Raw genomic sequence first — 24,831 nt, 5'->3', positions numbered from 1 at the left:
ATAGAATTGTACAGTAAATCTCATATAATTTCTTAACTGTCACCCCAATAAATTTAATTTAAAAAACAAATTACTACTAGCAAAAAAAGAAAAAAATATAATTATAGATAGAACCATCAAAGCCAAAAGTTAGTCATTGAAAAAAATTTAAATTGTTAAATTCCTGTCAAATTTAGAAAAAGAAACAACAAGAAAGAGTACAAATTTTCAAACTCTGGTAAAAAGGATACATAATTGTGAATCCTCAGTCATTAACATAATAATAAATAAAAATTATGTACAGAGCCAACCATAAATTGCACATTGGGAAACTTGGACAAATTTTTAAAAAACACGACATAACAAATATGACACAAAAATAAATATATAATTTGAATAAAAGTATACATATTTTTAAAATTATCTTTGAACTTTCCTCAACCCCCCAAAAGTTATTTCTCAACACATATGGCTACACAGGTTAATTATACTAAATAATAATAATAAAATTATTTTATTATCCTCTGTGAGAATAGAAACATAGGAAATATCTATTTTTGATTTATTTTATGAGGTAAATTATCCTTAATAGAATTACTTGACAAGAAAGTTCTTGACAAGTAATAACTAGCAACATAGTATAAACAAAATATTAGTAAACTGAATCCACATACATACATTATGAACAAGACCGATATGTTACACAAACACAATTTTATTTTACCATTTGATTATCAGTAAGTGTGATTTGCTACATTAAGGAAAAAATATAAAATATCTTGTTATTTCAAAAGAAGCAAAATAAACACCTAATAAAATTCAATAGCTATTCATACTAACAGTAATAATAATAAACATTTAGCAAATTTGAAAGAAAATATTCTTTATTTTATAAAAAATATTCCAAAAACACAACAGTAATTATTATAACTAATGTTAACTCCTGAATAATTGTTATCTAGTATATTTAAACAGATGAGAATGCCAGCTGTTCTAAGGGTACCTAGAGCTCCTAGGCAATGCAGTTGGGCAAGACAATGCAATAAAGAATCAAAAGAAACAACTGGATTTTTCATATTTAAAGATGCCATAAAAGTATACATAGAATATCCAAGAAGATCTACAGTTAAATCTTAAACTTCATAAGTTAATTTAACATGAATACTGGGAGCCAGGTATAAATATTTTTAATATATTTTTTATATTAGCAAAAATCACAGGAACATAGAATCACATTCATGAACACACTGTCACCAGAAAAAAAAAGTTGAAAAGCTCATGTATTTATATTTTGAAACTGAAATTCTCTTTCTAAAAGTCATTCATCCAGAGTTTATATGAAAATCATGGGTAAATTAACATTTTTTAAGATGAGGACATTTAAAAGATAATCATGAGGCCCTGGCCGGTTGGCTCAGCGGTAGAGCATCGGCCTAGCGTGTGGAGGACCCAGGTTCGATTCCCGGCCAGGGCACATAGGAGAAGCGCCCATTTGCTTCTCCACCCCTCTGCCGCGCCTTCCTCTCTGTCTCTCTCTTCCCCTCCCGCAGCCAAGGCTCCATTGGAGCAAAGATGGCCCGGGCGCTGGGGATGGCTCTGTGGCCTCTGCCTCAGGCGCTAGAGTGGCTCTGGTCGCAACATGGCGACGCCCAGGATGGGCAGAGCATCGCCCCCTGGTGGGCAGAGCGTCGCCCCATGGTGGGCGTGCTGGGTGGATCCCGGTCGGGCGCATGCGGGAGTCTGTCTGACTGTCTCTCCTTGTTTCCATCTTCAGAAAAATGCAAAAAAAAAAAAAAAAAAAAAGAAGAAGAAGACAATCATGAGTTCAAACAATCACCTTTGAGAGATGTTAATTTGGGGCAGGAAAGAGAATAAGAAGAGCAAAGAAAACAGAGAAAAGGTAAAGAAGAATATGAAAAGACTGTTGCAAGACATGAGACACCAGAGAAATACCAGAATTTTAAAGGAATTTAAAGTTTCAACTAAATTGGTTTAAAAGAAAAATGAAAGCTGAGTTTATTTAAGTAAGGTATCCAGAGGTAACTAAGTCTCCAGGTAGAGTGGGATTTGATCTTTGGCTTTGTGAATTTACCATTCTGTTTTATTTGTGCATTTTATTTCTGGTCAGCTTTACTCATGGAACAAAATTCTGTGGCAGTCTTAGGTGTTGAAAGAGGCATACCATTCAGACAGTAAAGACCCCTTCTTTTCTCACCCACCAAATATAATCAGTCGCTTCAGCTGTTTTGGAGAAGATTACGTCACACACACACTGTGAACAGAATGTTCCAACTAAGCCTGCTCTCATCTGCCATCAAACTTGCCCCCTACAGGGCATTTGTCAGTGTCTGAAGAGATATTTGCTTGTCAAAATTGGGAAGGTACTACTGGCATCTGGTGAGTAGAGATGCTGCTAAAATTTGTATTGTGCACAGGACAACCCTCCATAACAAAGAATCATCTGGCCCTAAATGTCAATAGTGAAAGGCTAAGAAATCTTTAGACCACAAGTTCTAAAACTTAAATGTATATAAGAACAATCTGAAACACTTGTTAAAAACCAAGTTTCTAGTTTCCATTTTTGGTGTTTGTTTTTTTAATGAGATAGGTCTAGAGTGGGGTCTGAAAATTACTTTTTTTTTTTTTTTTAACAAACTCATAGGTACTGCTGCTGGTAGTGACTCATAGTCCACACTTCAAAAAACACAAAATGTTTAGGACCCCATACTGTAGCTGAGGATGCAGTCAAGCATACAACAATGTACAAGATGAGGTGGAGTTTAATGCATTCTGGAGAGGATAAAAGCATATTTTCAGCTATTTGCTTCTCTTCCCAATTCCTAAATTCAACATCATCCTGGAAGTTCCAGGTGGGAATCAGCTTACAGTCTCTATAGCTTCTCCAAAAGTTCTGCCTGCTTAGATTTCCCTTTCTAAGTTCTATAAAAAAATATACTCAATTGCTCTCCACCTCTACCTGCTGCTGTTTTAATCAAATTAATTTGGATTTGTTTTTTTTTTTTTTTTTTACAGAGACAGAGAGATTCAGAGAGAGGGATAGATAGGGGCAGACAGGAAGGGAGAGATGAGAAGCATCAATCATCAGTTTTTTGTTGCAACACCTTAGTTGTTCATTGATTGCTTTCCATATGTGCTTTGACCATGGGCCTTCAGCAGACTGAGTAACCCCTTGCTCAAGCCAGTGACCTTGGGTTCAAGCTGGTGAGCTTTCCTCAAACCAGATGAGGCTGCGCTCAAGCTGGTGACCTTGGGGTCTCGAACCTGGGTCCTCCGCATTCCAGTCCAAGCTCTATCCACTGCACCACTGCCTGGTCAGGCAAATTAATTTGGATTTTTAAAATGGTGTTTTTAGAAAACTCTAGAATAAGGAAAATAAATAAAAATAAAAACAAATAAATAAATGTAAATCAAAGATCAAAATAAATCAATATATCATAGATCTCAAAGTCTCTGTGGCAAGAAAAACCCTATTGACTTTAACCTATTTAACAACTTTCTTGCACTATTATCTCGCACACATCCTACCTCTCACTCATTCTTACAAAATAATTAGCAGGATTCTATTCTGATTAATCTTTGTAAGTAAACTCTAGTTATATAGTATGGGCATGAGGGGTTTTCACAGAGGGGTTCAGGGCAGAAAAAAAGAACATGGTATATCTACTCTTTGCTATGTGAGAAATATTTTAATAAGAGGGAAATATATATAGAATATCAACTTAAAAAATAAATGAAAAAAAGTGATTTTGAGAAAACCTATTTACATGGCAGCTATATCAACTCAGATTATTTTTGCTGAACAAATATATATACAAGTTAATAATCAAGCCAGGGATCCCTTGAGAGAAGAATTATTTTTTGCACTTACAAGTACAAAAAAGTCACTGCAATGTTGAGGACACAGAGAAAAGTGGATCTCTGCATGACACCAGAAAGGGGAAGGTTATTAACACTGTAGTACTAGGGAAGGGGGAAGAAGCATCACAAATAGGCCTTGAGGGTTACAAATGCTTCATGATAGAGACACAGAAACTACATTAGCAATGATCAGTATCTTTGCAAACACCAATATTCCAGCATAATTATAGTTAGGTTGCTTTCACAAACTTTTTTAGAACGAGTAGAAAAATAAGTTTTAAAACAGAAAGATCACTGATACCATCACTTAATAAATTCACAGTTCTTAATTATTTTTTTTGTTAGTTTGTTAATTAAGATATATCTCACAACCTATGAAAATTCAAGTTGGTCAAATATGATAATTATTTTATTAAGTATGATAAGATTGACTCCTGGGGTGACAACTTGAGTTTCTGGTCTTCTGGGTATTTATTCCAAACGGGTAAGGAGGCATGCTGAAATTTCATGGAATACTCTGATATGACCTGGTAAGAACACAAGCAGTTTTAGCTCTGCATATGACATATTTGTGCATTCATTTCATATAAGACTTATTCATAATGGTCAAAAGTGGAATCAACCCCAATGTTCATTGCCAGGTGAATGGATAACAAACACGTAAATAAATACTAGCAATGGAATGTTGGTTGTCTGGGCCTAGATCACCAGAAATGACAAGCTCTTGTTTTATGCGTATACAGTTTTAGTTTCTCTGGATGAAAAGAGTACTAGAGATTGTTTGTGCCCATAAAAAAGTGTAATTAATCTTATTAAACTATGTACTTAAAAATGACTGAGATAGCAAGTTTCATATTGTGCATATTTTACCACAATTAAAAAACAGATTTACATGAATAGGTGGGAAGTGGGGGAAAGTGCAGAGGCAGGGACACAGGAGCAGATGGACAGCTGTCAGAGGGACAGGGGAAGAGGGAACTGGATCAAAGAAGGCGAAGGGATTAGCCCAGAATAGAAATACATAACATATAGACACAGACAACAGAGTGCCATAGCTAGAAGGAAACGGTGGTGGAGGGAAGGGGAGGAGGGCAAAGGGAGGGAAGGTGGACAGAAAGAGACTTTGCTGGGGTTGGGTATGATGTGGTGCGTGGATGGTATTATACTGAGTTGGACACTTGAAACCTGCATGGTTTACAAACCATGCCAACTCAATACATTGAAAAAAAATGAGGCTAAAGTGATGTAAATAGATGAAAATGGTATTAAAGAGTGGAAGGTGGACAGACAAGAATGGTTTTAAGAAACTTATTGGCGCCTCAGATACCATAATGCAAGACAAATCAAAACAATAAAGATGGACAATATTATTGCTAAAATTATCACCGTGGTAGAGGTAGGATGTCCTGGCAATTGGGAGAAGACACACAGATGTCACTGCAAACCCATTCCTGAGTCTCCTGCCCTTCCTTTGCTCACCTGAGTGTCAGCTCCATCACAATCTGCTTTGATGCAAAGGCAAATCCAACTTCCCCTCTCAGATTCTCTAACACAATCATCCACATCTATCTTCTACCACTTTCTTTTCCTCACGTCACCCAATTTATGGGTCTTTGATTCTTACCACCTTTATACCTTAAGTGAGTGATTTTCAACCTTTTTAATCTCATGGCACACACAAAGTACTAAAATTCTGTGGCACACCAAAAAATATATTTTTTCTTATCAGACAAAAAAATAGGTATAATTTTGATTCATTCACACCTGATGGCTATATTGTGCCTGCTGTTGTTATTTCTTTCTTTATCTAACAATCTAAAAAAAGGGGTCACTGCCCCTGACTAAATAGTCAGATATTACAGTGTTTAAAAATTCTTGCAGCACACCAGTGAAAAATTGCTGCCTTAGTTCATCTATCTCTTTCTCTCTCTTGTTTTTCCTTCCTTTTTCCTTTTTTCTCTCCCTTCCTCCTTGTTTCTCTGTCACATCCACTAAGTCTCACCATTTTGCTCGCCCCTCCCTCCATGTTTGTGGACCATCTGCTCCCATTTCCGGCCAGGTCCAGTTCATTCTCACCCCAGTGGAGGACGATGTCCTGGCCTCCCAGGCTGCTGTGCTTTACTCGGCAATTCAGGTTAGCCTCCTCCCCAGCCACAACGTCCAGGGTTACTCGGAGATACCACGTCTCGTCAGCATTGGGCAGGATGTCACCTTGATGAGTTCCTGGATGCTCCTGCTCACCCCTCATCCACATCACCTGTACAGGTTTGGGGTAAAATCCTAGCACACTAGCAGCAGATGACCAGGCAGAGGAGGGGGGCCACTGGAAAGCCAGGCCTCAGGCTTCACTGGGGCAGAAAGGAGCAGGACAGTGTCACATTATGGCTCTATTCTAGAGCAGTGGGGCTCAGAAACACAGTAGTTTGGAGGACCCTTCCCACTCATTTGGAAACCAAATAATCTTTTGCTTAAGCCCCTCCTTTCTTAGGCACCTTATACCTTTGAATTCCTAAAGGTGGTCTAAATTGAAATAGAACAGTCTTGGAGAGAGAACAGGACTAACCTTGTCTCTGCAGTTCTGCCTTCCCTGCATCGAGAATGCCCAGCAGTTATCAAGGGCAGCTTCTTGACTGGAGCTTCTCTATGATACTAGAGATACCTTGGTATTGAGAGGGAAGTGTGCAGTTCCTCTGCGTCTGCAGCCGCCCTCCACACATGAATCATTCTGGCAGCTCAGGAAATCCACTCCTCCCAAAGCTCCCCTCAGGAAGCTTACTGTCATCTCCCAGAATGCAGCTTACAGCTGGCTATAGCCTGGTTTTCAAAGGGATCTCGATACAAGAAAAACGGAAAAAAGATATTTAAAAGGCAACAAGAAGGATAGGGATGGAGAAACACGTAGAGTTTTGGATTTTGGTGGGGAGAAAGGTTTGAGAAATGAAATGAAGCCAAAAGCCAATCTAGCACCATCATGTGACACACAATGACTTTTCAGTTAACAACAAACCACGTGCAAGAAGGTAGTCCCCATAAGATTATAAGGAAGCTGAAAATTTCTTATTTACCTAGTGACTTTTTTGCCATGATAACAGCATAATGTATTACTCACGTGTTTGTGGTGATGATGGGGTCAAATCTCCATTGTGCTGCTGGTTGTATAGACAATAACAATGCAATATGTACAGTACATGATACATGAGAATGATAGTAAATGATGCTACTGGTTTATGTGTTTATTTTTTTTTAATTGCTATTTTAGAATGTACATTTTCTACTTACGAAAAAGAAGTTTATGAAACACAGTATGCTGTGTCAGATTAGCAATAATTTTATACCTGTCATATTTACTGCATCACTTGATTGGATAATTTTTTCTCGCTTGATTTAATATTTTATATATTTTTTACAATAATGTGCAATACTGGGTTTTAGTTCTTTAGCAATAAAATATACTGTATAGCATAGATGTGCAGTAGCTACCCTAACTAGGTTTGTTTAAATGTACTCTGTGATAGTTACACAACAATAAAATTGTCTAGCAATGTATTTGTCAGAACATGTCCTCAGTGTCAAGTGGTATATAACTGTTTTCAGAGATGTTTCTTTTAAAAATATTGTTTGATTGATTGCAGAAAGAGAGACAGAAAAACATCAATTTATTTTTTACTCATTGATGCACCCATTGGTTGAGTCTTCTATATGCCCTGATGGAGATCAAACCTGCAACTTTAGCATATCAAGATGATGCTCTAACAACTGAGCTACCCAGTCAGGGCTATTCAGAGACTTTTCAACGAGTAGAGAACAGGGGAAGGTATACATGTCATAAATGGTGGGGAAGAGATGTTGTAGTAAATGAACAGTGGGTGAGAAGAAAGAAGGGGTAATGTGAGGAGCAGGGTGGTGAAGTCAGGAGTAAGTACACATTCCAGGATGAATGGGAGAATTACATTGAGAGGAGGAGCAGGCAGGAGATGCCTGAGGAGATGGATTGGAAACAAAGGAAGTCACACTTTAGTTCACTCAGGAACAGGGTGGGGAAAGTCATGGCTTCTTGCTTGGGGTTTAAGAGTGAAAGAGTTAGACACAAACAAAGGGGAAACTTCATCAGATAAGAGTGAAAGAAGCAAGAGAAATCTGAAGTATTTTGTGGAGTTGTGGAATCTAAGTGGAGGACTGCTCTAGATAAATGTGCGCACACAGTTGGCTAAACTGGGAAAGAGGAGAGAAATATCCTGGGGTGCAGTAGCATAAATCTAGAGAGAGAGAGAGAGAGAGAGAGAGAGAGAGAGAAAGAGAGAGAGAGAGAGAGAGAGGCATTATTGATAATCTACCCAGATCAGAGGACTGAACTAACATGTCATCTGGAAGTCACTGACATGATCCTGTACTACCTGCAGGAGTCAGATGACATTGAACCAGAATATTTCCTCCAGCTCAGACACCTCCACATTCCTGAAGTTTCCCTTGGACCAAGGCTTCAGGACAATGACAGTGCTTGAGTTCTATCCCAGCCTTGAATCTGCATATCATTCTGCCAATCTGAGCCTTAATTATGTTGCCAGGTGCTGTTCACAAATGATGATATCTGGATGACATGGAAAGAGGTTATCTCTCGAAAATCTGTGGGTAGGGAAAGGATAGTAAAATTAAAAGGAAAGAAGAAGAAGAGGATGGGGAAAAACAAATGACAACCAGAAAAATTGAGAAAAAAACCCAGAGTCTGAACAACAAAATGGCAGAAACATTTGCCTGTGCCAGGGCCTTTGGCTCAATCCTCAGCATCCAATATAGAAAAAGATGGCTGGAGATGGGCTGGCCCAGACCCTCAGGGGTATGCACAGCATGCTTTCATCCAGACCACCCACACCCAGAGTTCCAGCCAGAGTTACTCTTACCTTGCTCATGTTTGTGCTCACTGTCATCACCTGGGATGAGATCTGTTAGCAACAGAAGTGGCAAAAGCAGCATTTCACCGATAGATAGAACTTCTGATACTTAAAGCTGGTGTTTGTTCTCTGAACTCAGCAAACTGTTGTTTCCTCAGTCCTCTTTAGTGACTTCCTCTTCCAGGGACAAAATTCTACCTCATTTACGTTGGACATCATAAAGAAGCTGTGTCTCCCCCAGCCTTGACCTTCCCATTCTGCTTGTCATTTCCACTCTAGCTCTTGAATTCCAAATTTTTCTTCTTATCTTCCTGGTTTATTGCTGTTTTCCTGATCTCAGCTCTCTTTATACTACCTTGAAAAAGCCGCCATATGGTTTTCTTTTCCTTTCTCTTTCTTTCTCTTTTTTTTTCTTTTTCTTTTTTTAGATGAGAGAAGAGGGGTTTGGATAGTGAGGCCAACTCTCACATGCAATCCTATTAAGGTCCACCAAGTAACCCTATCAGGAGCTGATAATTGAGTACCAAGCTATATTTAGTGCCTGAGGCTGTTGTACTTTAATTGAGTCATCCTCAGCACCAAGGGCCATGCTAGAACCAATAGGACCACTGCTTGTGAAAGGGAAGAAAAGAAAAGGGGAGTAGGGCAAAGCTGATAGTCGCTTCTCCTGTGCTCTGACCGGGAATTGAAACCTGGATGACCATACACTAAGTCGATGCTCTTCTCCCTGAACCACTGGCCAGGGCCCACTATGTGGTTTGAAAGGTTATTTTGCCTCCTAAGACTTTTATTGTAACATTTGTAACATTGGAAGAAACTGTTACACAATCACCTGCTTTAATTTAGGAAAATTCTTCTAGTTCATCCATACAATTCAATCTTTCTTCAGTATGACCTTGTCTTCTCCTACTCTTTGCTTTTACCTCTTCTCCGCATTCTCAATGGCTCCTCTACTCATTTTATTCCCTTGTCTCATTGCCCTAGCCCTACATTTGTATGGTGTGTGTTGGTGACCATTTACAAAAGGCAAAGCAATCATTTTCTTCATGTTTTTAATGTTTTTAGTTCTTCCAACACTTTTAAAGAGAGAAAAGACAAGAGATAGAGATAGAAACAGAAACATTAAATTGTTGTTTTATTTGCTTATGCATTCATTGGTTGATTTTATAAATAACACTGCAGTGAACACAGGGTGCATATATAATTTCAGATTAGTGTTTCTGTTTTCTTTTGTGATATTCCTAGAAGTAAAATCACTGGGTCATAAGGCCATCTTATTTTTAATATTTTTAAGAAACTTCATACTGCTTTCCATAGTGGTTGCATCAAGAGTACATGGTTTCCTTTCTCCACATTCTCACCAACACTTGTTTTTTGTTGATTTTTTGATGAAAGCCATTCTGACAGGTGTAAGGGATATTTCGTTGTGGTTTTACTTTATATTTTTCCAATGCTTAGTGATGTTGAGCATTGTTTTATATGTCTAGTGACCATTTGTATGTCTATTTTGGAGAAGTGTGCATTCAGGTTATTAGCCCATTTTTTAATTAGATTTTTTTTTTTTTTGGTGTTGAGTTATATAAGTTCTTTATAAATTTTGGATATGTCCCCTTATCAGATGTATCATTAGTGAATATGTCTTTCCAGTCAGTGGATTTTATTTTTATTTTGTTGACAGTTTCCATTGCTATGCAATAACTTTTTATTTGATTTAATTCCATTTGTTTAGTATTGACCCATGTACTTGGAGAGTAAGAAAGCCAAAATGGAAGTCAGTAAAGACGTTTGCTCTTCTTTCTTCACTGAGCTCCAGGGCTCCAGTCAGAGCAATCAGTTCTGCTCATTGAATGAAGTGCCTTGGGGTAGAAGCTGCTCCTCCACAGTCTCAGTCAGAGTTACTACTGCATACCCCGCCTGCCTCTCTCCCCTGATTGGACAGACTGCTTCTGTCTACATAAAGCTTCTAGTCTGGGTCTTTCATGGGCTGGTCTAGCAAGTCCTACCAGCTTGAATACACTGAATCAAGCACCTCAAGGCAATTGTGCCATGGTTCTTTCTCCTGTACTGGGAGTAGTGTAGCTGGATTTAAAGTGGTGCACACTTCTGTTACTAGTCTTGGGCTTTCACATAGTAAGATTTGGTACGTAGTGAGGTAGGTATTGGTGAGCCAATGATGTCCTTTGGCATTCATCAGAGTCACTACAGCATGTGGCACTTGCACCTTTTGGTCTTTTTCTAAAGTTAATTTGTCTGCCTCTTATACTAACATAGCTGTAGTTTCCAATTTTGTTAAACATGGGGCCCAGACTTAGCAACTCCATCTAATTGTTTGGAAAAGTAAGCAACTGATCTAGGCCATGACCCTAGGTTCTGAATTAACACAGAGACATACAGTATAAAAGGTTTTGCTAGATTGAGAAGGCCTAGTTCTGGGGCAACTTGCAATTCCTTTTTGAGAGTCTGCAAAACACAGTTCTGATCAGGCCCCACTCCATGGGTTCCTTTTCTCTCTCCTTTGTGATCTCATAGAGAGGTTTTGCCAGTGCTTCTAAATTGGGGATCCACAAATGGCAGAATCCTACTGGACCCAGGAACTCTCTGACCTGTCTCCTAGTAGTGGGGATCAGGATGTTTTGAATGACTTGCTTCCGTCCACTTCTAGCCTTCTCTCCCACTGCTGGAGAATGAATCTCAGGTACTTTACTTGCCTCTGACAGATCTGGGTCTTTTTCTTGGAGACATTATATCTATTTTTTCTAGATGATATAAGAGCTCATCAGTTCCTTGAGCACATCCTTGCAGTCTTGTGGCCCAGCAACAAGACATCTACATACTGAAGGAGGATGCATCCAATGTCTTTTGCTGGAAACTGCTGGAGGTCACAACCAAGAGCTCCCTCAAAGATGGTTGGGGGGGTTATTGAACCCTTTTGGACGTCGGGTACCGGTGTGCTTCACCTTTGCTTCTGTAGATGGCTCTTCCCACTGGAAAGCAAACAGTTCACAGCTCTCAGGAGCTAATCTTATACTGAAAAAGGCATTTTTTAAGTCCAAGCAAGTCAAACAAGAGGCTTGAACATGCAGGAGTCTTGGGGGTGGGGGTGTAGGGGTTTGGTACTGTTGGATGTAGAGTTACTGCTGCCTGGTTACTGCTTCAGTTCTTGTACTGGTTGGTAGTCATTGGTTCCTAGTTTCCTGTCAGGGAGTAAGAGAGTGTTTCAGGGCAACCTGTATGAGATGATAATGCCATATTCCTTGAGCCTCTGCAAATATACTTGGATTCCTTCCAAGGCCTCTCAAGGACTTGGGTATTGTCTCTGGTTGACAGGCAGGACCCCAGGCTTTACCTCTATTTACAGTGGCACTTGGTTTATGACCAGCCCAGAAGTATTGTGAACCAGTGTGACTAGTAATTCCAGGTTCTGAGTGGGAACAGCATGGAATTAAGAAAATACACTTAAAGAATTAAAGAATGGGATTGGGAGGGCTCTGCAAAGCTGATAGCAGAAACAGATCATGACCCAAAATCTCATCTTCCTTTATTTATAGGGCACAGTGGGCCATTAGCAAATCAATGAGATATCTGATTACATTTCCAAGGCAACTCAAGAACTTTACCAAGTGCAGAAAACCCCCACCATATATTACATCTTAACTTTACTAAACAAAGGATAGAAGAAACTTACCTCCAGTCTTTCTGGGGAACATGTGGGGTAGGATGAGTATTAGCTAACATGAAGGTGTGGGAAGGGCTTAGCCTTTTGCAACTTAATCAGGCAAGTGAGGTGGGGGGGGGGGTTGGGCAGACTGCCATCTTACAGCTGGTTCCCCATGCCTCTGTCCCCCAAATATCTAAGCTGCAAAAATTCTGTTGGCTTTTTTGGTCCCCAACATATCCCCCTTTTCTATTTTTTAACTTCTATTCATGTGCTGTGATTCATACTCATCTGATTTAAAATAGCCAATACAAACAAATACCAAAACAAGTGTCTTAATACAATGAAGGGATTAAAGCCTTTCAGATTATCAAGCAAATTCTTAGCTAATACAGAAGGATCTAAAATAAAATCTTTTCAGTTTTTAATGTCCTTAACATGTTAATGTAATTTTACCAAGTCCATGTTGACACCATCACCGCTTTATATTATTCATAAATGCAACCTAACCCCATTTCACTCTGAGAACTTTCCCAAGGAGCAGGAGTCACACACATTCAGGAAATGTTTGTATGGCACTGGAATTGTTCTCACAATTCCATACTCTGCAGCTAGTGTCCAAGTCCCAGTGACCACTGCTTTTAGCACATTAAGCTTTTGTCTCAAGCTTAATGTCAATACTGGATTTCTGGCAATGATTCAGGTAGACTGGAAGGGCCATCTGAAGCATGTATGGAGATGGAACTTCTGTTCTCTTTAACCTGGAGAGATGAAACGAGGGGGCCTTTCCTTGGAGCTTTGCAGCTGTGGGGTGGTGAGGTGAACTTTGGGATACACTATGCTGGGTGGTAGAGGTAAATTCATAACAGAAGTGGGAAAAAGAGAGAGAGAGAGGCTCTACATTTGGAGTAGGTCCCAGCCTAAAATAATCATGTGGCATTGAGGCTGGAGGAGAAAAATATGTGTCAAGGAGACACTGTATATTAAGACAGTGTATTCATGGCAAATGGGGAGGAGAATAAGACCATCAACACACACAACAGAGATCTTTGAGGGATGAGCATAACCCAAATATTCAGGCAAGGCAGAGTAAGCAGCCCTTGTGTCTATAAAAAATGAGATCAGTTTACCTGCTACTTGGATGATTACTCTAGGCTCATCTACAGTGACATGAGATGTTGCCGATGGTCCTGGGCACCTTCAGTCTTCAGTAGCAAGTCCCAGCAGGCTGGGCACGGTTAGGTCAGAGGTGGCTGGAGCAGGGCTGGAAGAGACTGAGCCTTTCCTTGGAGAAGCAAGGAGGAAGCCTACTTTCCAGTGTACCTTTTTCCCACAGCAAAGGCATGGCCGTAATGAGGGCTGAGAAGCCAGGCAGGTTTTAGCCCAATGACCTTCCTTTCTACTCTTGAAGCAGGGCCCCTGATGGAGTCTTATGAGGCCCCTTTGGGGCAGTGGAGCCTTTAAGGGCTCATGCCAAGAGCTGGTATTTTGCCTGATCTCTTTGGGCTCTGTCTGCCTTTTCCTGTTCCCTTTGGTCATTATAAACTTTAAAAGCCATGCTCAGAAGATTTCACTGAGGGGCTTGAGGATCCTCCTTTGCTTATATAAATGTTTTCTGTATATTTGGAGCTGATTGAGAAAAGATAGCTGGATCAAATAAAGGAGGGTAGGAATTTTTAGGAGAAAGAGGTTTGGAGTGTGCTAAGAGGATTTGATAGATGAAACAGGTTTGACAGAGAAAGAAATGAGAGCATAGTGAATACAATTGCTCTTGTGAAGTGAGTCTTTCATCCTGGCTCATGGTGTCTCTCAACAAACATTCAGGAACCCACCGAGGACCTTCAGCAGACCTAGGAAAAACACACACATATCCTCGGCCCTATAAGTAATCAGGGTCTGGCCCTTGCCAGATTCCTGTGAGTGGGTCACTCCATCGCACTTCAGGGGAAGCTTTCCTTAAAGGATTCCAGAGTCTCTCGGCTGCTGAATGGCCCTGAAATCAGCATTCAAAAAATTTTTTAAAGTAAAAAGCATGATAAAGAAGATTTTTGCAGATGTTCTAGGATATGACTCCCCATTTTTTATTTTTTATAATTGACCTTTAAGCATTTGCTAGGTACACTTTATCATGCCTTGACCTTGAGGATTGTAAGGAAATACCTGTTGTCAAGTTAATTCCAATAGTATGACAAAATATAGTAAATGCTTTTCTAAGTAACACTCTCATGTTCTTCAAAATATTTCTACCCTATTAATTAATAAGCAATTTAGAGAGCATATTAAGGCTGGAAAAATCTGATATGACTTTCATTATATTCCCATTTTTTAAAAAAAGTTACACCTTTGTTATGGAAAATCCACCCTACCTCAAGCCTTGTAGCTTGCAGCTTGCAGCAGCTAAGTGATTGTTTCATGAGTGAGTAATCAATGTTGCTTAACAATAACAGATGCATCTGCTTAACCAAATTAGCAAGTCTTTAGGACCCACATTCCATTTTATTTAAATTTAAATGAGTGCTCCTTACAAATTCCAATTAAAAAATGTAGGGATAAAATCATTTTATTTTTTCAATATTAGAGCCGGCATTTCCAATTTTTGCATGCAATAACTTAATTCAGGCTTTAAAAACAGACACATTTTAGACAACATTAAACAAAGACTAAGCACAAACAATATCAGATGATTCAGACAAACAAGATAGAAACCCGGTATTTCATTTTTTGAGAGAGAAACAAAAGATGAATGAGGCTAAACAAAATTTTTTTGAGAAAAATCTCCAGCGGCCGCAAAAAATTTTGCATAACCAGATCCAAACAGGTGTCTCCTGCCCCAATTTCCAGGCAAAGAATAGGAAAAGAAAATAATAGTTCAGAGGATTGTAGCTAAAATATTAAAGAAAATTTGACAATAATAAGAAAAGCTGTAACTTTCCTAACACCTGAGTCTTCTATTTATTTTCATATTCCAAAAGCTGCTGCAATGGGCAGTTCAGATTGATTACGCTGAGATTTCTCTACCTCAATTTTAGCTGAGTGACAAACTTAGTTGATGGAGGTGAGGAAGGCTCCATTGTCCACTTGTTGTAAAGTACCGTTTTGCTGGGTTTACGCAGAGACAACAAGTCCAAATGAATTTTTAGGAGTTTTATTAATAAGAGAAGATTTATTAATAAGCCAGCTGCATATGACAAACACGGGGTATTGCTGAACCAAATTGTGCCATCTCGAATATAGCTCTGAGGCTGGCTATATACACTTAATCACATACAGGTTGGCGGGAAAAGGAGGGGGGCATGACATAATCATTTTCAAGCTTATAACATTTGTGTATAGGATCTATTAAAAACATTCCTACATATTACAATTTATAAGGTAACACAATAGCAAAAAATGTTGTTTTATATATTAAAAGACATTCCCAAATCTTTTAGTGTTTATCTGCCATCCCTTTGTATTAGAGGTATATACATTAATCACACGATTTCAGGATGGGGGGCTTACATGATGTCAGAGGATAAGCATTTGTAAATTGCCCATTAAAGAGAAAGAATGAATGGAGAGGAAAGGGCTGCTTAACCTTTCTTCCCTTCATCCACACCTGGCTAGCTATTTACCTTCTTCCTCACACCTGTGAGGAAGGCACAGGGTCCAAGTTTCCTTCCTACTTTCTTTTTTTTATTTTTTATTATTTATTTATTTTTTGTATTTTTCTGAAGCTGGAAACGGGGAGAGACAGTCAGACAGACTCCCGCATGCGCCCGACCGGGATCCACCCGGCACGCCCACCAGGGGCGGAGCTCTGCCCACCAGGGGGCAATGCTCTGCCCCTCTGGGGGGTCGCTCTGCCGCCACCAGAGCCACTCTAGCGCCTGGGGCAGAGGCCAAGGAGCCATCCCCAGCGCCCGGGCCATCCTTGCTCCAATGGAGCATTGGCTGCTGGAGGGGAAGAGAGAGACAGAGAAGAAGGAGGGGGTGGGGGTGGAGAAGCAAATGGGTGCTTCTCCTATGTGCCCTGGCCGGGAATCGAACCCGGGTCCCCTGCACGCCAGGCTCTACCGCTGAGCCAACCGGCCAGGGCCTCCTTCCTACTTTCATTTAAAACCTAGTACATTTACAATACAATGCTGTCGGCCATCCTGAGCTGGTGTAAATCACACAAGTATAAAAATAATATTTATAAAATCTCTCTGTATGCTTAGCCTAAATTATAAAATGCCATTTAAACTTTTTAGTAAAAGGGAGTTTCTTATATAGTATGTCCCCGTAAGCCAGGAAACTCCCACATTCCTCTCCCTTTATTCTCTACAGAAAGGAGAGGGAAAGAAACCTGACTCTTTCTCCTAAAATATTAATATTAATTTTTGCAATTTTTTGGTACCTTACCACACATTTCCCTGAATTATCTGCCCTTCAGCAGTATATTTACATTCATTTGCACAATGTTTCCCTCTCCTCCAATGTGGTCAGAGGTCTGAAACCTTAAGAGCTGGCTGCCCTTGAGGGAGAGGCTGAGACTGATATCCGGGGGGGAGCAGGGCAGTTTTTAGCTAAATGCCCTGAAGCCCCGCATTGGAAACAAGATCCATGGGCAGAAGTACTTCCCTGACCTTCTTTCTTTTGTTTGTTTTGCCTTTTATCAAAGTATCCTGAAAGTTTCACCTTAAGCGCTATGGCAATAGCAAGACCTTTCATATATGAAGTCCCAATATCAGCGCATATTCTGATATAGTCCTCTGTATCTCCCTTCTTACAGTCAGAGCAAAGTGCAGCCTGAAAAACAGAATTAGCATTTTCATAATCCATAATCCTCTGAAAACCCATTCTTAAAGTTTTTGATCACATTGGCCAGGGGATTGGGTTTTCCCTGTGAACCTCCCATACCTCCTACGACAGGCAATGGTCATGCCATATGGAGAAAATGGGGAAACGGTAGGGGGAATTCAGAGGGGATATCATTTACTTCCTCCTTTACTAGCAGCTCTAGTTGTGGAGATGTCAGACCATCTTGGCTTATGGCAGGCTGATACAAACCATCAGCATGCAATTCTTTCTCTGAGCCATACAAGGTGCCCTATGAACCTGTGCTTTGGGACTCAACAGTAACTTTGGCCTTGTTGGAAGAATCTGGAATCCTCCAATGTCTGTCTTATTTACTCCATACTCACTCTTTCACATAGCCTCCCAATACTCCTAACCTGTCCTCCGGAGGGTGATCAATCCTCCTAATCAGCCCAACGGGGGCAGGACCTCTTAGCTAGCTACCCTTACCCAGTTTGCCTTACTGTAACTCAGGCATACTTGTGATCTCCTATTACTGCATTGTCTGATCCTTGCTGGGACGATGGAGGGGACTGCCTCCCACCCCCCTGCTGCTCCATCTTTAGGAGACATTCATAAAGGGAAAGCCTCAGTGCACACTCAGTGGGCTGTGTCTACAGAACAGTTCTGGGGCTCTCCAGTAGAGTGCCCAAAGTTCACCAATTTCTCTACGCTTCTTAGCCAATGCAGCAGAAACTTTATTGCAGGGACAAAGGAAGCAACTCGTGGAAGACAAACACACTCAGACAATGTGCTGGAGGAAGAGGATCTATTTGCTGGTGAAGCAGTGTGGCCCAATAGGCATCAAGATGCTGGATTCTCAAAGTTGGCTTTTTTCAGGATTATATACCTTTACAGCTTTCACTCAAAAGGCACCTGTTTCTTTTGTCTGTAGATCTATGTCCCTAATATCTCTTGGAAGGGAAGGTAGTGAGGGGGAGTTTCAGACCATTTGTCTTGACCATTTACATATCTTGTTTTTCTTACTTATGCAGCAAGTTGTTCTAGGAAGCAGATAAAGGAACTGCATGGCTGTGGGCTGTAACTTTATAAACAGATTCATTCAGCCCTTTGGGCCCTTCCATCCTCAGTAGTGACTCTCTCAAAACTACACCATGAACCTTTCTCCAGAGTTTTGTTTTCTCTGACTTGTCAGTAAGTCAATAATAGCACTATCTTGGCTCACTTCTGCCACTGTGACAATTATATCTCAGTGAGCCAAAGCAGCCCTGCCTAAGCTCATTTTTTTTCTATAACATTTCTAGAGAGCAAAACAGCTGTGCCTGGGCCCTCTAATGTTGTTTCTTCTATCCTTAGCCCCTCTTTGTTTTACTGTCTCCAGCTTTAATAAATGTATTCTCAGAATCAAAAGAAATATTAATTGACCAACAAGGCATGGCTTCTTTTCTGGGGACTCTATTCTGTTCCATTAAGCTATATGTCTGTTTTTATGCCAGTATCATGTTGTTTTGATTCTTATGGCCTTGTAGTAAAGTTCAATATTAAGTAGCATGCTTCCTCCAAACTCATTCTTCTTTCTCAAGATTACTGTAGCTATTGGGGTCTTTTGTGGTTCCATATCCATTTTTAGAATATTTGTTTTTGTTCCTTAAAGAATATCATTAATGTCTTGATAAGAATTACATATAATCTACAGATTGCTTTGGGTAGTATGGGCATTCTAATATTATTAATTCTTTCTAATTATGAAAACAATATATTTTTCCACTTTTTGGTATCTTCCTTAATTTTTTTTAGAACCTTATAATATTTTTGAGTACAGATTTTTTAATGAACATTTTATATAATGAAGAGGACACAACAGCAAGAAAACATAACACTTCGTAGTATTTTTTCACTGAATCATGGAACAAGAAAATATGTAAAGCAAATACTCACAGGAATAAAAGGAGAAACAGACAGAAACACAATCATAGTTAGGGAGCTTAATACTCCAATGACAGTTCTAAATAAATTATCTAAAAAGAAAATTAATAAATCAGTATTGGTCTTATATGACATGTTAGATCAAATGGACATAACTGACATTTATAGAGACTTTCATCCCAAAACATCAGATCATACGTTCTTCTCCAAGGCATATTGTACATTCTTAAAGCTCAATCATATCTTGGGTCACAAAACTAGCCTCAACAAATTATAAAAGGTTTAACTTATACCAAGCATATTTTCTGACCACAATGCTTTGAGGTTAGAATTGAACTGCAAAAACCAAGTAAAGAAACCCACAGTAATGTGCAAATTAAACAACATACTATTAGAAAATGACTTGGTCAAAGAAAAAAGAAAGGAGAGATTGAAAGATATATAGAGACAAACATGAATGACAATACAACATATTAGAACTTCTGAGATTCAATGATAGGAGTAATAAGAGGGAAGTTTATATCATTCCAGGCTTATTTCAAGAAATAAGAGGTATTCCAAGTAAACAATCTAACACTACATCTTAAGGAAGTAGAAATACCCCTGACTAGTTTCACTAAGGATAAAGGAGAAACAACTCATATAAACAAAATCAGAAATAAAAGAGAAGTTACTATACACATTGTAGATATACAAAGGATCATACTAGAATACTGTGAGGAGAGACTATATGCCACCAAAATCAATAACTCATAAAAAAATGGATAACTTTCTAGAACTATACAACCTTCTTAGACTGAATCATAAGATATTGCAAGACCTAAATAAACCAATAAACAGTGAGGAAATTGAAACAAATGCATAAAATTATTCCCCAAATAAAAGTTCATGACCAGATGGCTTTACTAGTAAATTTTACCAAGCATTCAAGAAGATTTGGTACCTATCTTTCTCAAACTCTTCTAGAAAACTGAAGTAAACGCAATACTTTTTAATACATTTTACAAGACCAACATAACCCTGATACCAACATGTGGCAGGGAAAAACAAAATAGAAAGCTACACACAAATATCTCTGATGGATACAGATGCAAAAATTTTAAAGAAAACTAGCAAACTGAATATAACAATATAACAATACCTTAGGAAAAAATATACATCATAGTTCAGTGGGATTTTTTTCTGGCTATAAGAATGGTTCAACACATGCAAATCAATCAATATAATACACCATGTTAACCAAATACAGGGCAAAAAAAAAAAAAGACCTTATCAATAGATGAGGAAAAGACATTCTATAAAATGCAACATTTATTTATGATTGAAAAACACTATAGGTTATGTATACAAGAAAATTAAATCAACATTGTGAAGTTCAAATATGAAAACCCTCAGCCAGTATTATACTCCATTGTAAAAAACTGAAAGCTTTTTCTCTAAAATTAGAAAAAAACAAGATTGTTTACTCTTACCACTCTTATTCAACATAGTTTTTTAAGTTCTAGACAGAAAAATCAAGCCAATAAAAGAAATAAAAGGCATTCAAATCAGAAAAGAATTAAAGTGTCACTTTTGCAGATGACATGATTCTGTATACAGAAAACCCCCCAAACTCTTAGAAACAATAAATACTGTAATGTATTGGAATATAAAAAAAATCTTCTGCTTTCTTTTATGCCAACAATAAATCCTTAAATAATAAAATTGAAAAAACTTTTTTTACAATTGCAACAAAAATATTAAAATATTTAGGAATAAACTTAAGGAAGTATGTAAAGCAACTAATTACTGAAAAGTACAAAGCTGTATTAAAACAATGATAAAGATGTAATGAAATAAAAGATAGTCTACATTCATGGATTGAAAGAATCAACATAGTTGAAACGGTTATATTACCCAAAGCAATATACAGATTTAATGCAATTCCCATTAAAATCCCAATGTCATTGTTTTAAAAGAAATAGAACAAGAAATCATCAGATTTCTATGTAATCACAAATATCCTGAATAACGAATGCTAAGTGAAAAAAAAGAATAAAGCCAGAAGTATCACACTAGTTCACTTCAAATTATACCAGAGAGCCACGATAAAAGAACATGGTATTGGCAATAAATCACACTGACCAATGGGACAAAATTGAGAGCCCCGAAATAAAACTACTTGTATAAGGGCAAATAATTTTTGACAAAGGAGCCAAAAACATAAAATAAAGAAAGTCTCTTCAAATTGTGCTGAGAAATTGGAAACCACATGTAAAAGAATGATGGAGATTACTGTTAGTTTCTATATGCAAAAATGAACTCAAACTGGATAAAAAACCTAAATATAAGACCAGAAACAAGAAATTACATAAAGAAAACTGGAATAACTATACTTATGAACCTTGGTGTTAGAGTGGATTCTATGCATTTGACCCCAAAGCAAGAGAAATAAAGGCAAAAATAAATGAATGGAACTACATCAAACTAAAAAGTTTCTGTATAGTGAAACAGACTACCAGCAAACAGTAGGACAGGCAACCAAATGAGAGAAGAGAAGATATTTTTAAATATCTCTGAGAAAGGATTAAAATCCAAAAAGGGTAAAGAACTAAAACAAATCAACACCAAAGAACAAACAATCCAATAAAAAATGAGCAGAAGACATCAACAGATGCTTTTCCCAAGAAAACATACAAACGGCCAACAGGTATATGATAGTCAACTTCACTTCCTATTAGGGAAATGAAAATCAAAACTACAGTGAGATAGCACCTCACATTGTTACAACGGCTATTTCCAACAAAGCAAGTAATAATAAGAGTTGAAGAAGTTGTAGAGAACAATAAACCCTCATTCACTGCTGATGGAAATGAAAACTAGAGTCACTATGGAAAACAATGTGAAGGCTCCTCAAAAAATTAAGAACAGAGTTACCATATGACCTAGTATTTTACTTTTAGGCATCTACACCAAAAATTTAGAATTATTTATTTGCAATGATTGATACACCTGTATGTTCATTGCAGCATTATTCATGGTGGCCAAGACATGGAAACAACCAAAGTGTCATTTGTTAGATAATTGGATAAAGAAGACGTAGTACCAAAACAATTGAATACTACTCAGACATAAGAGAAGATGAAATACTTTCATTTGCAAAAACATAAGTAGATTTTGAGAATATTATGACAAGCAAAGTAAGTCAGACAGAAATGTCAGGAACTATATGATCTTGTTCACATTTGGGACATAAAACTGAAGCAACAAATAAACAAGAAAACAAGCAAACAAAAATTCATAGACAAAGACAATAGTATGGTGGTTACCAGAGAGAAGGAGGTGGGAGAGTAGTATGAGTTAAAGGGATTCAAGTATGTTGTGATGGAATAAGATTTGACTTTGGGTTTTGAACACACAAGGCAATATACAGATAAGGTGTTATAGAACTTATACTTTAATCCTATATAGTTTTATTAACCAATGTCACTTCAATAAATTTAATTAAGAAACCAAATAACTATTGGCAGGAAATATATAAAAGGAAATAATATGCTTATAGAAACACCTATCAAAGCCAAAGCTTAGTTTTTGAAAAATTTATAAAATTGTTAAATATCTGTCAAAATTAGAGAAAGAAAGAAAATATGAGAAAGAGAATAAAATTTGCCTGACCAGGCGGTGGTGCAGTGGATGGAGCATTGGACTGGGATGTGGAAGGACCCAGGATCGAGACCTCGGGGTCACCAGCTTTAATGCAGGCTCATCTGGCTTGAGCAAAAAGCTCACCAGCTTGGACCCAAGTTCGCTGGTTTGAGCAAGTGGTTACTTCGTCTGCTGAAGGCCTGCGGTCAAGGCGCATATGAGAGAGCAATCAATGAACAACTAAGGTGTCGCAATGAAAGACTGATGATTGATGCTTCTCATCTCTTTCCATTCCTGTCTGTCTATCCTTATCAATCCCTCTCTCTGACTCTCTCTCTGTCCCTGTAAAAAACAGAAAAGAAGAAAATAAAATTTCAAGACCTGAAAAAAAGGAACATGACTATGAACCCTCCAGATATTAACATGATAATTAACAAATATTATGCACAGCGCCAACAATAAATTGGACATTGAAAACTTGGACAAATTCTTGAAAAACACAATATAACAAATATGACACAAAAATAATATAATTTGAATAAAGATATATTTATTTTTTAACTAGCTATGAGATTTACACCCTACTAAAAAAATTATGTTCCAAACTATATGGTTTCACAGGTGAATTATACAAAATAGTAATAGTAAAACAACACACAAACAGTCCCTGACAATAGAAATATGGAAAATATTTCTTGATTCAATTTATGAGGCAAGCAATCCTTAATAGAATTACTTAACAGGAAAGTTACAGATAATAAGTAATAATATACCAACTAAATTCATATACATACATTAAGAACAAGAGAGATATGTTATAGAAACACAATTTTATTTTACCACTTGATTATTAATAAATGTGATTTACTATACTAAGGACAAAATATAAAATATCTTATTTCAAGACAGGCAGAATAAGCACCTAATAAAATTCAATAGCTATTCATAATAACAGTAATAATGATAAATATAAATATTTAGCAAATTGAAAGATGTTTTAATTTTATAAAAAATTTACAAACTCTTAACAGTAATTATAATAACTAATGTTAAATCTTGAATAATTCTTATCTAATATAATGTATTTAAACAGATGAGAATGTCAGCTGTCAGTTCTCCTCAATAGTACTAGAGCTCGTAGACAGTGCAGTTGGGCAAGACAAGCACTAAAGGATCAAAAGAAACAATTGGATTTTTCTAATTTATAGATGTCATAAAAGTATGTATAGATTATCCAAGAGGAACTACAGATAAAATATAAAAGTTCCTCAGTTAATTTTATAGATACTGGGAGCCAGGTATAAATATTTTAAACATATTTTTATGTATTAGTAAAAATCACAGGAACACATATACATGTACAAAACTATCGCCAAAAAAGAAAAAAAAAATAAGTTGAAAAGCTCATGTATCATGAAACTGAAATTCTCTTTCTAAAAGTCATTTATTTAGAAGTCATATGAATATCATGTGTAAATTAACATGTCCCAAGGTGAGGACACTTAGAGGAAAATCATGAGTTCAGGAAACTACATTGGAGAGATGATGATTTGGGGGAGGAAGGAGATTAAGAAGAATGAAGAAAATAAAGAAAATTTAAGAATAACATGAAAAGACTGTTGCAGGTCATGAGATGGCAAAGAAATCAAAATTTTCAAAGAATTTAAAGACTAAACTAAATTGATTTAAAAGGAACAATGAAAGCAGAGTTTATATAACTAAGGTATCCAGAGGTAGCTAAATCCCCACGAAGAGCAGGATTTGATCTTTAGCTCTGTCAATTCATCATTCTGTTTATTTGTGCACTTTATTCCTGGTCAGCTTTATTCATGGAAAAAAATTCTGTGGCAATTTTGAGCTTTGAAGGTGGCATATCGTCCAGACAAAAAATACCCCTTCTTTTCTCATCCACCAAATATAACAATTAGTCAGCGTTAGCTGGATTGGACCAAATTGGTCACATACACACTGTGAACAAATTATTCCAACTAAGCAGGCTCCCAGCAGAAGTTGAATTTACCCCCTAAAGGACACTTGGCAGTATCTGAAGCATATATAGTAGCCAGAATTGGAAATGTACTACTGGCATCTTAAGAGTAG

The 24,831-nt window shown here is 37.7% G+C and overlaps 1 pseudogene; it reads right to left on the bottom strand.

Moving 5' to 3' along the window:
• Positions 1-5,166: 5,166 nt before the first annotated feature.
• LOC136398448 (T-cell surface glycoprotein CD1b-2-like) lies at positions 5,167-8,829 on the bottom strand (annotated as a pseudogene).
• Positions 8,830-24,831: the final 16,002 nt, after the last annotated feature.

The sequence above is a fragment of the Saccopteryx leptura genome, chromosome 3 (assembly GCF_036850995.1).
Source record: "Saccopteryx leptura isolate mSacLep1 chromosome 3, mSacLep1_pri_phased_curated, whole genome shotgun sequence".
Taxonomy (NCBI): domain Eukaryota; kingdom Metazoa; phylum Chordata; class Mammalia; order Chiroptera; family Emballonuridae; genus Saccopteryx; species Saccopteryx leptura.
Note: the sequence above shows the minus strand (reverse complement) of the source record. Positions and strands in the feature narration are given on the sequence as shown.